General features: G+C 43.2%; 1 protein-coding gene across 6 annotated transcripts in view; it reads left to right on the top strand.

Annotated features, from left to right (window-relative positions):
- Positions 1-16040, top strand: part of LPP (LIM domain containing preferred translocation partner in lipoma) — a 666907-nt gene that overhangs the window by 161141 nt on the left and 489726 nt on the right. For all 6 annotated transcript variants that reach the window (XM_064582229.1, XM_064582145.1, XM_064582041.1 and 3 more), the window contains one exon: positions 4064-4127. The gene's annotated coding sequence lies outside the window, so the exon portion shown is untranslated. The remainder of the gene's footprint in view (positions 1-4063; positions 4128-16040) is intronic.

The following is a 16040-nucleotide window of genomic DNA, read 5'->3' as shown; positions in this document are numbered from 1 at the left end:
GTTGAGATGAAGAGTAGAATCATTAGTCTGTGTGAGAGCGTAATGTATATAACTGGTCACAATTGTAGATGCAAAATGCACCTTTTGGGTGACCAGATTGTCAGCTGCTTCGGTCAAAATGTGGTCAACTTCATTTTTTACCTGTTTCTCCACACTCTCTAAGGTAGCTTCATGTCTCCCTCTCTTCCATTTAGCCAAAAGGGACTGCGGGCAAGTGCTATATGTCCAATAAGCACTTGTTGATTGAATTTTTTTTAAAGTACTGACCTTTTGAAGTCCAGTGCTAGAAATTTATAAGCTACTTATATTTTTGCTTAGGATTCCTAAGGCCTCTCATTTAATTTCTAGATTATAAGTTCCATTGATAGAGCCCTTAGAAGTATCACATTAAGAAGCTGAGCATTACTTTTAGGCCAAAGCAATTTACTTTTTAAAAATCTGATTAATTTCAACACAATCAGCCAGGATGTCAGAAGATCTCAGTGCTTCTGATAGATGCTGACAGGTGAGGAAATTAAAATCAGGGAGGGAAGCAATTAAATACTGGCAAACATTACTTTAATGAGACAACCAAATCATTCATAAGCCATGGGATATGTTGTATTCTTGATAAGTATCTTAGGGTGGTGGGTGAGAGAGTGCATTTAAAAATGTTCTAGAGTGCATTTAAAAATGCTCTTTGTATGGGATCTGATGATTGGAGTAGAGACCTTTCTATGTTTGTTACCTAATGCCTTTGGCCTGGTCTAAAATTTCTATTGTTCTCAGAGACAGACTTCCTAATAATCATGTTAAAGATTATGACAGTGTTTAATTTAAGCAAATCTGGTATATAGATTTAATTTAAACAAGTAAATAATTTAATTTAAATCGATCTTACTAATCCTTTCACTCCACCTCTCCTCCTTCCTAAAACTCAGGCAAACACACAAAATCCAGACAAAGTAATTTTTGGCCTTTTCACAAGTGGTTTAGGGATAACCATGGTCAAGACCTATGAGAAGAGAAACCAAACCAAACCAAACCAAACCAAAACAAAATGTATTTTGTACAACTTCTAATTCAAAAGATTTGGGAATTAAAGTGCTAAGAGCAGGGTCGCCTGGGTGGCTCAGTCGTTAAGCATCTGCCTTTGGCTCAGGTCATGATCCCAGGGTCCTGGGATTGAGTCCCACATCGGGCTCCCTGCTCGGCAGGAAGCCTGCTTCTTCCTCTCCCACTCCCCCTGCTTGTGTTCCTGCTCTCTCTATCTCTCTCTGTCAAATAAATAAATAAAATCTTTAAAAAAATAAAATAAAATAAAGTGCTAAGAGCAGAACCCAGGCACTCAGTCCCCATTCAGCTCTTCTTTTCAAGATGTTATCTGGGACCACAGTGCTAAAGAGTTACCCATTTGTTGGCTTAGTGCAAGTTTTTACAAGGCTCTGTCGTGTTGCTCGTTGGTAATATAGCACTTGTAAAATATCAAGTATTAAGAGGTATCTTTACATTGGCCACAGTGATTCTGGTGTCAATTGGTTGGAGTTTGTGTTCATAATGTGAGGTTCATCATTGTAGACTTGTGTTGCTTAAAAATTGTCCCAGGGTGCAGGGGTCGGTTCAGAAGACATTGTGGTTTATGAAAAACCTTTTGGAGCAGTTCTCTCTGCTCCTTTATTTCTCACATCCTTCCATTCCTTTCTGCCTTATTCCTTATTCCCTGTCATATTTCTTTCCTCTCTCTCTTTTTCATTGGCTTCATTTGTTCATTCCTGTTTTTCCCAAAATACAGTGTAAATTATCAATTATTCTCTACCAGCTCCAAGTTGACTTGGTGAGTCTTGCTTTTGCACATACTTAATAGGTTGAAAGTTTGCAAATTAAATGCTGAGTATACAGGTTTCTTTATTTTGGGTTGAAATTGCTTCTGAAGATGAGAACATTTTTCTTGAGAGAGAGAGCGGGTGGTTTGACCAAGGATGCAGACTGCCAGGGTCTTGGTCAGCAGTCATAAATACAGAGGAGGCTAAGGATGACTGGCTTTATTATCAAGATGCTCCAGTGGGGTTTGCCAGTTGTCTAAGATGCCTTTATGGGTCTAGTGGAGAACTCCATTGCATTAGGTAATATGTATGAGTTATTGAGGACACTCGAATCATGTGAAGAGGGCTGGTGAACTTCATAGCGAGGAGGCTTCAGCTTCTCTATTGCTGAGCACTGAGACTTCTTGATGAGAGAGAATTCAGGGTTGCTGGCTTCTGTTATTTCTGTGGTTGTGTTTTGAGAGTTTGCCAAAGATGTTGCATCTCTGAAACTGCACTGGGGAGAGCTGAGAAAGTCTGCATGGTAACCCTGCTTTGAACACTCCTTTTGCCCCAGCTTCATAATGTGTCACCTTCTGGTTAGACCACAGTTATGAAGTCTTCTCTCTCTCTCTCTCTCCTTTTACTTGCCAGGGAAGCGGGCTCAATACTAAATGTGCTTTGGTGCCTTGACAGTTGACTTTTATATGGTAATGTGCTCCTAAATGGGAGGCTGCATCATGTAATAGAAGGGTCCTTCCTGGTTTTGGTGTCAAGATTCAAGGTTACATTTTGATCTGATCCATTTTAACCATACGATCTTTGAAGTTTGGTTTCCTTATTGGTAAAATTGGTAATAAAGATGATTACTGTTTTGATTTTGGTGGCCTATGACAAGACTTTCTTGCAGGGTATCTTATCAACCACATTCTATTTTTTTTTAAAGATTTTATTTATTTATTTGACAGAGAGAAAGAGACAGCAAGAGAGGGGACACAAGCAGGGGGAGTGGAGGAGGAAGAAGCAGGCTTTCCGCAGAGCAGGGAGCCCAATGCGGGGCTCGATCCCAGGACCCCGGGATCATGACCTGAGCCGAAGGCAGACGCTTAACGACTGAGCCACCTAGGCGCCCCATCAACCACATTCTATTCTTAATCTTATTTGAGTCCTATATGTTCTTCTGTTGGAAGCTCCATCTCTCTGAATCTAAGGGACAAACTTCAGGCACAAAGGCCCAGACTTTCAAATGATTTGGGATGCAGCTGCAGGTCCTTCACCTAGAGCAGCATCTCTTGCTTTTTGGGGTCGAGAGGACACTTGATTTTTACATTTTGGGGTGTTGTCTTTTGAAACAAACATTCTTTGTGTCGTTGTTAGGTGAGGCCATGGGAGATACACATAGATAAGTATTGCGGTGTTTTAGAATTAGGCATATGAAATCGAAGAAATTCCCAGCCTAGAGATATTCTGTAGATTGTGAGCTTGTAACATCACTCTTTGATCAGATAAACATGGGCTCATAGGAAGAGATATTAATGTTTTGTATATCACTACTGTCCATATCTATAGATATGAAATAATGGAGGAGAATCTTACAAAAAAGTTTAACAGAGCTTGGGCTATGAAGTAGATATTATAATCCCTATTTACATATAAGGAAATTGACACTCAGAGAGTTTAAGTAACTTGCCCAAGGACATCCTTAGGAGGAAGACAAGTCTGACGGGCTCCAAATCCCATGTGTTTTTGCCACTTTCTCATGTCAATCAAATAGCTGGTTTTATTGTATTATCCCCTCCTCCACCCACCCTAGTAGAGAAAGTCAATGAGTTGTTTGTGTTTTCCTAACCTAATAGCCCAGGACAGACTAAGCTATAAAGGAAGGATCACTGGACCAACAGGCGGAGTCCAGAGAGTCCAAACTTTTACCCTTCTGTGTACTGTACTGTGTAGTCTTGGGCAGGCCACCCATCTTTCCTGAACTTCCATTTCCGTATCTGTAAGATGAAGACAGTAATAGTCATTCAAAATATATCTGTGAAGTTAGTCATGAGAAATATGTTTGTTCCATTCTCCTTCTGTCTCTTCCTCCATGAGTTTTTGTTTCCTCACCAATGAAGTGAGTAGACTAATCTCTTCCTGCTTCTTCATTGGGGGGTTATGGAGTGAAATGAGATAATGAATATGAAAATGTTTTGCAAAACAAGAAACTGCTATATATATGAGTTTATGATAACTATAGCTTAGTACCTAAGAGTAATGTTTACCTTTTTCATTTACAGACACCAGCATTGCAACTTGCTGAACCTTGTGTCCACTGACCATTCCAAGAGCTAGCTATCTGAGGTAAGAGAGGATCAGCATCTTTATGTTTATGAAATGCTAATAGGCATCCTAACAATAATGTTGAATAAATGCAAAAGTATTGCATGAGCACCAAAACCTGAAAAAATGGCCAATGCAATGAACTGCCATCCTTTTATCTCTTCTTGATTTAATTTCCCCTTTCAGTTTGTAGCCTTCCTGGTTTAATACCAAAAGCACAAAAATCTAGGCAACACAGAAAATTCAGATTTAACAAGTATTTAAATGTCTATAATGTGCTATTTTTTTTTTTTTTTTAAGACTTATAAGAGCATGAGTGGTGGGGGTGGGGGCAGAAGCTGCTGAGCACGGAGCCCAATGCGAGGCTCGATCCCACACCTGGGAGATTACGACTTGGGCTGAAACCTCGAGTTGGACGCTTAACTGACTGTACCACCCAGGTGCCCCCATAATGTGCTATGTTCCTTTCTACTGTCTCTTTGTATCCCCAGCTAGCATGTGGCAGGAGGGCTTCTCTCTAATTTCCTGGCCCTTGATGGAATTTTTCACTACACTATGCTGCCAATGCTTCCTGGCTATGAAGGGATCAAACTCCACTTGTGGAGTCTGTCACTGTCTTTTAGCTGCCCCGAAAAGATCTCAAAAAGACATAATTCAGGGCGCCTGGGTGGCTCAGTTGGTTAAGCGACTGCCTTTGGCTCAGGTCATGATCCTGGAGTCCCTGGATCGAGTCCCGCATCGGGCTTCCTGCTCGGCAGGGAGTCTGCTTCTCCCTCTCCCACTCCCCCTGCTTGTGTTCCTTCTCTCACTGTGTCTTTCTCTGTCAAATAAATAAATAAAATCTTTTAAATAAAAAAAAAAAGACATAATTCAAGGCTACAGTGACATCACCAAAGTCCTAAGAATATGGAAAATGAGTTAGAGGATTTTGAAACTCAGACCCCATCGTATCTATATGACCTTGTTCTAGGGGACCGGTGCGAAGGAGCTAGGACTTTGGCAAAAGAACGTATTTGTCTGGAGTTTGTCAAGAAAACAGAGGCCAGAAAAAAATTTAAAGGAAGCATGATGGTTGTAAAATTTGCAAGATGGGAGTTCTTTTACAGCTAACCAGCCATCATTGCACTTCCTGGTTAGGTCTGCTGGGTTCTATGTTGTCTTTGAGAAGCCTTGGATGAGAAAGAGGTGACGTCATCAATATGGTGTTCCTAACGACAAGCCCTGTAGGATAGCAACTTTGTGGAAGATTTGGTATCAGCATTTACAATGCTATGAACATTTGTTTTGCTGAATATTTCAGTCATTCCATTGGTATGTTACTTCCATGATCTTGAACTGTCAGTGTGACTTTAGTTACACAGACCTTTGAAAAAATTGAAGTTTGGGCACCTGGGTGGCTCAGTCAGTTAAGCGTCCTCCTTCGGCTCAGGTCATGATCCCAGGGTCCCGGGAACGAGCCCCATGTCAGGCTCCCTGCTCTGCAGGGAGTCTGCTTCTTCCCCTGCCCCTCCCCCCCACTTGTTCTCTCAATCTCTCTCTCTCTCTCAAATAAATAAATAAAATCTTTAAAAAAAATTAAAAAAAATTGAAGTTTGTTGTCATGCCCCATATTTGTCGGAATTAATGGTTTAGAATTGAGTGGAAATTATGGTGTTATACTAATATGTTTTTTTTTAAATTAACATGGTTTTTTTAAAGCTAATATTCACCATACACATCACATAAGAACATGTCTTGGGCAGACAAGGTAGGTGATGTATGGACTGTGAAACTCCTCCATAATTAGATCAGACAGAGCAGTAGCTTATTGTTTAGATTTTATTCTCATTCCTAAGAAAGAGAGGGCTATAAAAAATGGTAGTGGCCAAAAATACAGGAATGACTCCTGCCCATCTTTTGGTCCCTCTCTAGTCCCTAAATTACTCCTGCAAAAGCTCCTTTCTAATATAGTCCATGTATTTTCATGGATAAATCTATCAGAAAAGAGTGTTCTGTAGACACGTAATATTATAGTTTTTGATAACCTTGTTAGGCAGAGATCTAAGTGGTTCGTTTAGAAGCTGCAGTTATATTAACTTTTCTCCAAATGCCAGCTGTTAAATATTAATAGAGTAAGCTTTGAAACTATGTAAGTATGCCCCTCTTCTGCACTGAAACCCATCTTGAAACTACAAACAGGAGTTTAAGCAAGCCTTGAAAGGTTAAGAAAGAATTGCCCTTGCGAGAGAGGGATTTCATCTGTATCTTTTCACCCTTCCATCCTGCTATCCATCCATATTTTGGAGGTGGGGATTGGTGGGCAGGGAAGGATAAAAACTTCTCAAATAACCTTTGGGTGGTAGAGAAGTAAATATTCTGGGGGCATGCTGTAGAAATTGAAAATAATCTTATGGTAATAATTGGTATCAGTGGCAGTAATGAAGAAAGAATAACAGTTTAAATAAATAATTAGACTTGACAGGAGATGTGTCAACAGGTACCCACTTAATGAGTGTAATCGTGTTTTTCTCTGCTTTCAACATTGATCCACTGACTGTGGTGTGTTCCCTCTTCCATTTCCAAACCAAATCTATTTAAAGCTGCACTTCATGGAATCTGAAACAGTATACCCTGTTTACTATTTAGAGTTGATACCCAATGTTCTTTAATAGGCAAGATCTGTACTTGAACAAGAATAGGCTTCTGGCCTCCTGTAGACCGTTGATTATCCTTGTTTTCCACAGGGTGATTCATTAGCGAGGATGAATAGTACTGAATTAATTATCATGGACTTGTCTCTATTGCTAGAGCGAATTTTTTTATTATAATTTGATGGAAACAGCCCTAGTCTACTTTAAGTCAAATTCACCAGTTACTGCTTTTTGAGGTGGAGGTAGAGGCAGGAGTTACACATGAAATTATTTCAGAGTTACCTGGATAGAAGAGCATTGTTTTGGGGAGGGAAGCCATGTTTCATGTTGTGCTGTGTGACCCAGAAGTCATGAGAATCTAATTCTAATCCCAGCTCTGGCTGTGTCACCTTTGGCAAGTCACTTTCCCTCTCCAGGGCCCAGGTCAGCATCTGACAACAGATGGAGTTGGGCCCGTTGATCATGGCATGACTTCTAGTCAAATGTCCTATTGTCTGTGATTTTTATTTCTTAACCAGTCTTTTCTTTGTCCTGCTGTCACTTTTCCAGAAGTCCTAGGAAAGTCTTAGGACCCTGTGACAGAGCCAGTGTTTGGAAGTAGGTATTTTTCTATTCGCTTGGTTCTTTTACATATCAGAAGAGCAGTTCATGGTTTGGATTCTCTCTATGCTATGATGGGCTGTTTATGCACTCGTCATCCCTTACCTCCAGCAACATTCAGGTTCTGGTTAGAAGGGAAGAAAACAAGTCCATCTTCCACCATGTTTCTCTACTCCATAATCTGGGTCTCATTTTTAGAGGATCCGGTAAACTTATCCACTGGTTAACGTTGATGGGGTCTTCTATTGGATTTTTCCAGATTGAGTCCTTGACCTGTAAGGAGAGGTCAGAATGTCAAAGCCAGAGGGGACTTTAAGAACCAATCTAGCCAAATTCCCTTGTTAGAGACTGAGACTTGGGGTCAGGGAGGGAGTCCAATCTGTCTAAGACATCAGTGGCAGATCCTGGTTCTAGACTTTTATTCTGACTCCATGGTTGTATCTCTGTTGTAGGAGAGATATCTCTTTCTATAAACTGTCCTTTCTCTTCCCGTTATTTAAAGGGCCATTGTCTTTCAGGCAAAGCCCATCTCTGTGTCAACGCAGGGACATGAGATGCTTTTAAAGCAAAAATGGATTCCATCTTTGTTAATTCCGTGGGGCAGTGGAGTAAGAGATCCTGGCTGGCTTCTGCTGTCTGTTTTTTATTAGGAGACTATGGATTCCCCTGCAGTCCTTCCTGTAAGAGATTACTTGACCCTGACATCACCTCTGTTTCCTCCACCCTCCTCCTGCCCTTTTTTGATCCAATGAATTATAGGAAGCTGAGGATGAGCTCCTCGCTGGCTGTTTACTGTGCATAGTTGGAAACATTAATAAAGAGAAGACGGATGAAGGATTAATAAGCAAGAGGACAGGAGAGTAATAGCCAACACAGTGAAATCTAGTTCAAGGCCTGTAATTCCCAGGTGCAGTGCTACACAAGATTAATAGCAGCATCTCTCATTCTTTCAGACCGTCTCTCTGCCTTGTTCTTATGGGACTGGGCTGGGACTGAGAAGCAGCTGGAATGATCTTTGCCAAAACCAAACTCATGTGTTCATGAGATTTCCAGGTCCAGAGGAGGGAGTCATAATTATCCATCATTTAGTAGTTAATTTAGAGGCCACTGGATCTAAGCACATATCTTGGACCTTCTGATACTGAAATACAGAGTGTGAAAATCATTTTACCGAGTCTGAAGTTCAAATTCTGGCTCTAATTAATTTGCTTTGACACTGGTGAAGCCATGACCTTGCCCTGAACCTCAGTTTCTCTATCTATGCAATGGGAGGAGAAGGACAGTGGAATAGATGATGTCAGAGGTTCTCTCAGTCCTGATTTTCCTGAGTCTCTGGTTAGCCCAAGGTCCCATAACAAGTGTGCAGCTGAGCCAGGTCTTGAATCCAGAACCACCTTTCTCTGGTTTGGAGTGCTCATTATCAAAACTTTCACTGCCCATGGAGGTTCTAAACAGTGTGTTTGCATCCCTCAGCCTTTTAAAAATTGAAATCACCTTTTCTCCCCCTTAGTTGACAGGTCCCTTTTTTTTTTTTAAGATTTTATTTATTTATTTGAGAGAGAGAGAGAGAATGAGAGACAGAGAGCATGAGAGGAAGGAGGGTCAGAGGGAGAAGCAGACTCCCTGCCAAGCAGGGAGCCCGATGCGGGACTCGATCCCGGGACTCCAGGATCATGACCTGAGCCGAAGGCAGTCGCTTAACCAACTGAGCCACCCAGGTGCCCCGACAGGTCCCTTTTTTGCCTAAGGCAGTAGTTTTTAACTCTTGGGTGGTGCCTGTGTGTGTGTGTGTGAGGGGGCAGTGTAGGGCAGAGGATTATGGCAATTTAAAAACTCTAGGTGAATCTATGAAATAGTTAGAAAATGCACATCTGCATAGAATGGTGGCTATAATTTTAGGAGGTTTGTAGGCCTTCTGAAGGCCAGTGTAGATTCTAGGTTAAGCAGAAGACATTCTTTGATATGGAAGGCCTGAGATGACATTTGGCTAACATATATTTCCTTTTGCTGTTGGATTTTTCATAGTTCACCTGTGGTTCTTCTCTGAGTTTCAGCCTCATTTATGAGCGTGGTCCTGGATAGTTCAATGTCTCAAACCGTTGACTGATATTTTACCATTGAGACTGCTATTCTGCTAGCTTTACTCACTCACTCACTCACTTACTCAAATTACTTTTAACCCAGAATCAGTAAATGATAACCATTTTTTTTTATGATAACCATTTTAAGATATTATTTCATTTAATCTGGCAAACTGGAATTTTTTTTCCCATTTTTCATGTACAGAAGGTGAGGTCAGAGTGGTTGAGTAATCCACCCAGTCATACAGCTATGAATAGCAAAGTCTGGATTCAAATCCAGATCTGGTCCCAAATATGTGATTACCTCTGGGGATCATACTGAATATGAATAGAGACAATGAAAATTCTAGAAACCATAGAAATCCCTGGTAGAAAATGGTCAGTGGGACCCAGGGGAGTGCAGTGAATCTGTGCTGTGGGAGTTCAGAGAGGGACAAGATCACATTTCCTGAATCATTTAAGAGATAATTGATTAATTAAATGCTTATCTGGCACCTTAAGGCAGACTAAGAAATGTTGGACAATTGTATAAAATGCATTATAAATAACTAATGTTTTTATTTTTCTTCAAGCTTCTGTCAGGTTAGTGGTCTCAATTTCTCCATTTTTGTAAGTGAGATGAGGAGGAGACAAAAACAGATTAGAGCCATAGTACCCCGATAGCTATGAGTTATCAACCGGATTGGAATGTCAATGCTTTGGGGAATCCGTGTGTTGTTTTCTCTCTGTTAGACTGAGCGTGGGATTTTTTAGCAGAGATAGACTTCTGACCATGCATGGATCAGCACAAATGCAGATGTGAGCAGCTAGAATTTGGATCGTGCCAAGATGTAATGTCTGCCACATGTGTGAAGCTAATACTTAATGCTTGGTGACCCATGTGAGTGCACGTGGGAGCCATGAGAGCGAAAGCTGGTGTCAGAGGGTCGAAGAGGCCTCAGAGATTGTCAGGTATAATGTCTTCATCTCACCCATGGGAAAACGGAGGCAAAGTAAAAACCAGACTTCATACGCCTCTATGGTAGTGGCCACCTAAGATTTTCTGTCTTCCACCAACACACAGCAGATAGGCTCGACAGGCTGATACACTTGGATTGGGAATCCGGCGTAGTTAGTTGCATGACCTTCGATACAGGACCTGATTTCTTTGGGTCTCGGTTTTGTTGTCTGTCAAATGGAAATCATACCCTACTGCCAGGACTGTTGGGAGGTCAAGTCCAGTACATGGAGGCATGATTGTTAATGTGATTGGTAATCCTCATCGTAGCCTGAAGAGGCAGGCACCGTTGTCCTGCTTTACAGATTCTACTTTCTGATTTCATCTTGCTACTTTTTAGGCTGTTGCTTCTCAAAGTTTGGTCTGAAGACCAGGAGCATCAGCATCACCTGGGAGCTTGTTAGTAATGCAGACTTCAGGCCACACTCCCCACCTCCTGAATCAGAATCTACATTTTCACAAGATCCCCAGGTGGTTCATGAGAAGCATTGTTTTATGCCTGAGATCAATGTCAAGGCCATTGGCCATGGCCTGGTGCCAGTGGCTGGCATGGTGCCAGCCTTTTTGGGGCAGGCCTTCCCCATGCCTTGCGATGGTGGGAGGGAAGCCTGTGAAGTCGCTCCCTGGGAATCATGGAAGGCTGGCTTGAAGGAATCCAGCAGCCTTTATCTTTTCAACGCCTTTCATTTCCTCAGAAGTACGACTCATGGGGGTCAAACTGGGATTGGATCCCAAGTCTTTCTGCTCACAGAGTCCATGTTCTTTTCATTAAGCCATGATGTCTCAGTCGAGAGGCGTGCCGGGCTGTGCGTCTCAGAACTCCCCATTCCCCCATCTTGCGGATGTTTCCACACTGGCTGTTTTACTCCGTTACTCAATTCCTAGAGGGGAAGAATTAAAAAAAAAAAAAGGAAAAAAGGCACAAAGCTTGAGTTGAAAGCCAGGATCCTGCAGCTTAATCAGTTATTTTCGTGTTTTAATGAGGGTGACTATTGTGAAATAAGTAATTATTAATTACTCAAAACTAATGAAATATTTTAGTTTCCTTGCTAAAAAAGCATATGGAAGCTAAAAGAAAGCATATGGGTGTTTTTCGGGAAGCATATTGGTGAATGGACAAATTACAGTGGTGCCAATATGCCTTTGCTGTCTGGCTCGGGCCACCACTATGTGCGCTGGCATCCGAGTCCCCGTGTATTTGAAGAGATTTTTTAAAATTTCCATCAGATGTGTGCCTTAGGTTGCCTCTGGAGCTACACAGCTCTGTCTCATAATTCGTCTGCCGTGATTTCACCCTGACCTTGCTGGTTGAGTGTCGCTCGGTACACAGCCTTTGCCGTAGGTGGCTGCCATGCTCCTCTTTCCCAGATGGCTCCCATCCTCCGCTGGACACTCAACGGGTCTGCCCTGCCGATGGCTGCGGGTTGAGGCTGTCCATCTGACGGTTTTCCACAGTGGTAGAGGCAGTATCCTTTTAGACTGCAGAACGGGATGCGCTTGCTCCCCTGGGGAGCCTGCATGAGACCCTGGGCCGGCCATTGACGCTCTGCACGGCAGGTTCCCTCCTTGTGAGGCTGGAATGATAATGCTCACAGGCACATGCCTAGTGTGTGGTCTGCACCCTTTGCTCCTCTCCTTTCCTCTCTGTCTCTTCCCTCTTGCTCCGTATTTAGTCAGTCTGGGAAATAGCTTGATGGATTTGGAGGTGGTTGGAGGGATTGCACACTTCTAGACTTGGAGTGATCAGGGGCAGCATATGTTTGAGAAGGTACTTGGCCAAGTGTCAGAAAACGGAGGTTGCAGACCAGCCTGACTTAATAAGCATTTACTTGGCACCTACCAAGCAGGGTGGATTACTAAGAAATCGAAGAAGGGAGGTGGCAGGGATGTAGAGGTGAGTTTGAGTTTGAGTTTGAGTCCCGGCCAACCGAGCTCAGTAGTTATGCCCTGTGAGTGAGAGAATTTGAGGAACTCTTTCTACCTGGGGGTTTCTTTTAGAAACTGTATTGGAACTGGCTTTGGAAGACGGCCTTATGGACTTTGATGGGATGTTATAGGAAGTGGAGGGGGAAATCGCTGGCAGGCCAGAATCAGCCTCAGGCAAGACCCAGAAGCAGGTGACTACCAGCCATGTCCAGAGAACTGGAAATGGCTAACAGAAATATCCAGTTGAGAGAAATCTCGTCTTTTCTGGACTCAGTCTACTCAATTGCAAAACGTTAGCTTTGGACAAGATGGTTGTCAAGAAGCTTCAACTCCAACTGGAATTCTGTAAAATCTCCTATCCCACAGCCAGATAAGCCATTCAGCTCAACCCCGCCAGGTAATTGTGATCGTGGGACAGGGCCCAGGGCCCATGTGTCCTGTTCCTTTCCTACTACCCCATGTAGCATCATGATGAGGGGTGGATGGCATGATTATTATTATGCCGGCCTTTAATGCATAAAACACAGAATGTTAAAATGATCTGAGACATAAAACAAATAAGACATTTAACCATTCAAGGTACCGATAACCCTTCTCCTGCAGAGGGCCAACGCTATAGAATGCCAGCTCCCTCCATTTTGCCTGTGTGGGCCTTGCTGTCCTGCCTGAAGGACCAGCTCAAAGCCCTCCTCCTAGGGAAGCCTCTTCCTGTACCCCTTGGCTCTGAAATACGGTCTTAGCCTTGGACTTTGTTTTATAATGAAACTTTATTTTGATTGCCGTCTTTTCCTGTTTCCTCACACCCCTCCCCTGCCTCTCCTGCACACATAGTATACGGGTTCTGAATCTAAAGACTATTTCTGCTTCTCTGAATCCCCATTAGCTCCCAGCCATGCCCTAGACATACTGTTCAATAAAGAAGCACGTGACTATATTCTTCAACCGTTTTCCCCTGCTCCCTGTTGCTTGCGTTTAAGATGGACATGAGCCTTATACGTATAGGCTTAGAGAATTGCAGAACTGGAAAGGGACTTAACAGCTGTCTAGAGCCCTCTCCCTGGGGAGAAATGACTGACATACTAACCTGCCAGTTAGTAGCAGGTCTGAGAATGGCGTCCCCGTCTGACCAAGCAGTAGAGGGACGGTTGTGGCCAGAGTTCCTGCTCACCGCTCAGGCCTTGGCTGGGTTCCTCCTTTCCCTGAAGGCCACAGCAATCAAGGTGTTACCCATGGCACTGCTGCTCTGTGAAACAGAGGGAAGCAAGCACACATTTACTGGGTATCTGTTATGTGACAGGCCCCATGACAGGTGCGTTCACAGAGTTTAGCTTGGTCAGTCAGTCGTAAGCTAGAATTTGCCCTCTGCGTGAGGGAGACGGCTTGTAAACGGGGTATTTAGCAGAAGCCCTTCCTTAGAAGCTCTGATGGGCATACTATAGTAGATGGGCGCTTAGCTCCCAGGACATGGGCGCAGAGCTCTGCAAAGCTGCACACCCGACTGTTTTAAGGGTCACTGACTGTGAAGACAAGTGTAATAAGCAAGCCGATGTTGTGATCAAGACTGAGGTGGGCGGACCTGTGTTCTCCCCAGTATACAGCCGAATCTTGGGAGAACCGGACTTGAGTGCCTCCCAAGTGAGCATTTGTAGTATTGGCTTGTACTTGCTCTTATTACATCTCTCTCCCTCCTTTCCCCATGCCTCCAGCCCACCGACTGTAAATTTCTCTCCCCTGTTCATTTTTCTCGTCCCCGCCTCTCCTTCTCCCTCGACCTAACCCTGGGTGGCCTGAAGTTCTCAGGGCTCTCGGGTGGCAGAGTCCTCTGCGCTGGACTGTGAAAATGCTGGCCGGGAAGACGAGACACAAATCTGTTAAATACATAGTAAAAATAGCTTATGATCTCTGGGAGTTGGTATTAAGCAAGACGATATTAACGAGGTTTGAGCGCTGCGCTGAAATGTGGCAGCTGTGCAGGCATCTTGGCTGCTTTTCCTCCCTACCTCTGGCAGCTTCTGCGCAGTGTTGCCATGACAGTCCTCGGGCTCTGTTTAGATCAGCTATTTTCTGAAGGAGCCCCTGACCTTCCCCACAGTAGAAACCGTCGATGTGGTCATGGCAGTGCCTCTTCAGAGGTGGTGCGACTGGTGAGCCCCAGTTGTCACTTAGAAACTCCTGGAAGGGCATCTCAGCTCCTTCCACAGTTTGGCTATTGTGGACATTGCCGCTATGAACATTGGGGTGCACATGGCCCTTCTTTTCACTACATCTGTGTCTTTCAGGTAAATACCCAGCAGTGCAATTGCTGGGTCTTAGGGTCGCTCTATTTTTAATTTTCTGAGGAACCTCCACACTGTTTTCCAAAGTGGCTGTACCAACTTGCATTCCCACCAACAGTGTAAGAGGGTTCCCCTTTCTCCACAACCTCTCCAACATTTGTTGTTTCTTTCCCTGTCCATTTTGGCCATTCTAACTGGTGTAAGGTGGTATCTCAGTGTGGTTTTGATTTGGATTTCCCTGATGGCTAATGATGATGAACACCTTTTCATGTGTCTGTTAGCCATTTGTATGTCTTCTTTTGAGAAGTGTCTGTTCATGTCTTCTGCCCATTTTTTGACTTGATTATTTGTTTTTTGGGTGTCAAGTTTGAGAAGTTCTTTATAGAGCTTGGATGCCAGCCCTTTATCTGTAGTGTCATTTGCAAATATCTTCTCCCATTCTGTGGGTTGCCTCTTTGTTTTGTTGACTGTTTCCTTTGCTGTGCAGAAGCTTTTTTTTTTTTTTTAAGATTTTATTTATTTATTTGAGAGAGAGAATGAGACAGAGAGAGAGAGAGAGAGCATGAGATGGGGGAGGGTCAGAGGGAGAAGCAGGTTCCCCGCCGAGCAGGGAGCCCGATGCGGGACTCAATCCCGGGACTCCAGGATCATGACCTGAGCCGAAGGCAGTTGCTTAACCAACTGAGCCACCCAGGTGCCCCGTGCAGAAGCTTTTTATCTTGATGAAGTCCCAAAAGTTCATTTTTGCCTTTGTTTCACTAGCCTTTGGAGATGTATCTTGAAAGAAGTTGCTGTGGCCGATGTCAAAGAGGTTACTGCCTATGTTCTCCTCTAGGATATTGATGGGTTCTTGTCTCACATTGAGGTGTTTCATCCGTTTTGAGTTTATCTTTGTGTATGGTGTAAGAGAATGGTCAAGTTTCATTCTTCTGCATGTAGCTGTCCAATTTTCCCAGCACCATTTACTGAAGAGACTGCCTTTTTTCCATTGCATATTTTTTCCTGCTTTGTCAAAGATTATTTGACCATAGAGTTGAGGGTCCATTTCTGGGCTCTCGATTCTGTTCCATTGGTCTATATGTCTGTTTTTGTGCCAGTACCTTGCTGTCTTAGTGATCACTGCTTTGTAATATAGCTTGAAATTGGGCAACGTGATGCCCCCAGCTTTGTTTTTCTTCTTCAACATTTCCTTGGTGATTCGGGGCCCTTCAACAGATGAATGGATAAAGAAGATGTGGTCCATATATACAATGGAATATTACTCAGCCACCAGAAAGGATAAATACCCAACTTTTACATCAACATGGATGGGACTGGAGGAGATTATGCTAAATGAAATAAGTCAAGCAGAGAAAGTCAATTATCATACCGTTTCACTTATTTGTGGAATATAAGGAATAGCATGGAGGACATTAGGAGAAGGG

This window comes from Mirounga angustirostris, unplaced genomic scaffold (genome assembly GCF_029215605.1).
Source record: "Mirounga angustirostris isolate CCGP_5_RB_7025 unplaced genomic scaffold, mMirAng1.0.hap1 SCAF_1, whole genome shotgun sequence".
Classification (NCBI taxonomy): domain Eukaryota; kingdom Metazoa; phylum Chordata; class Mammalia; order Carnivora; family Phocidae; genus Mirounga; species Mirounga angustirostris.
This window is presented reverse-complemented; position numbering and strand designations above follow the sequence as displayed.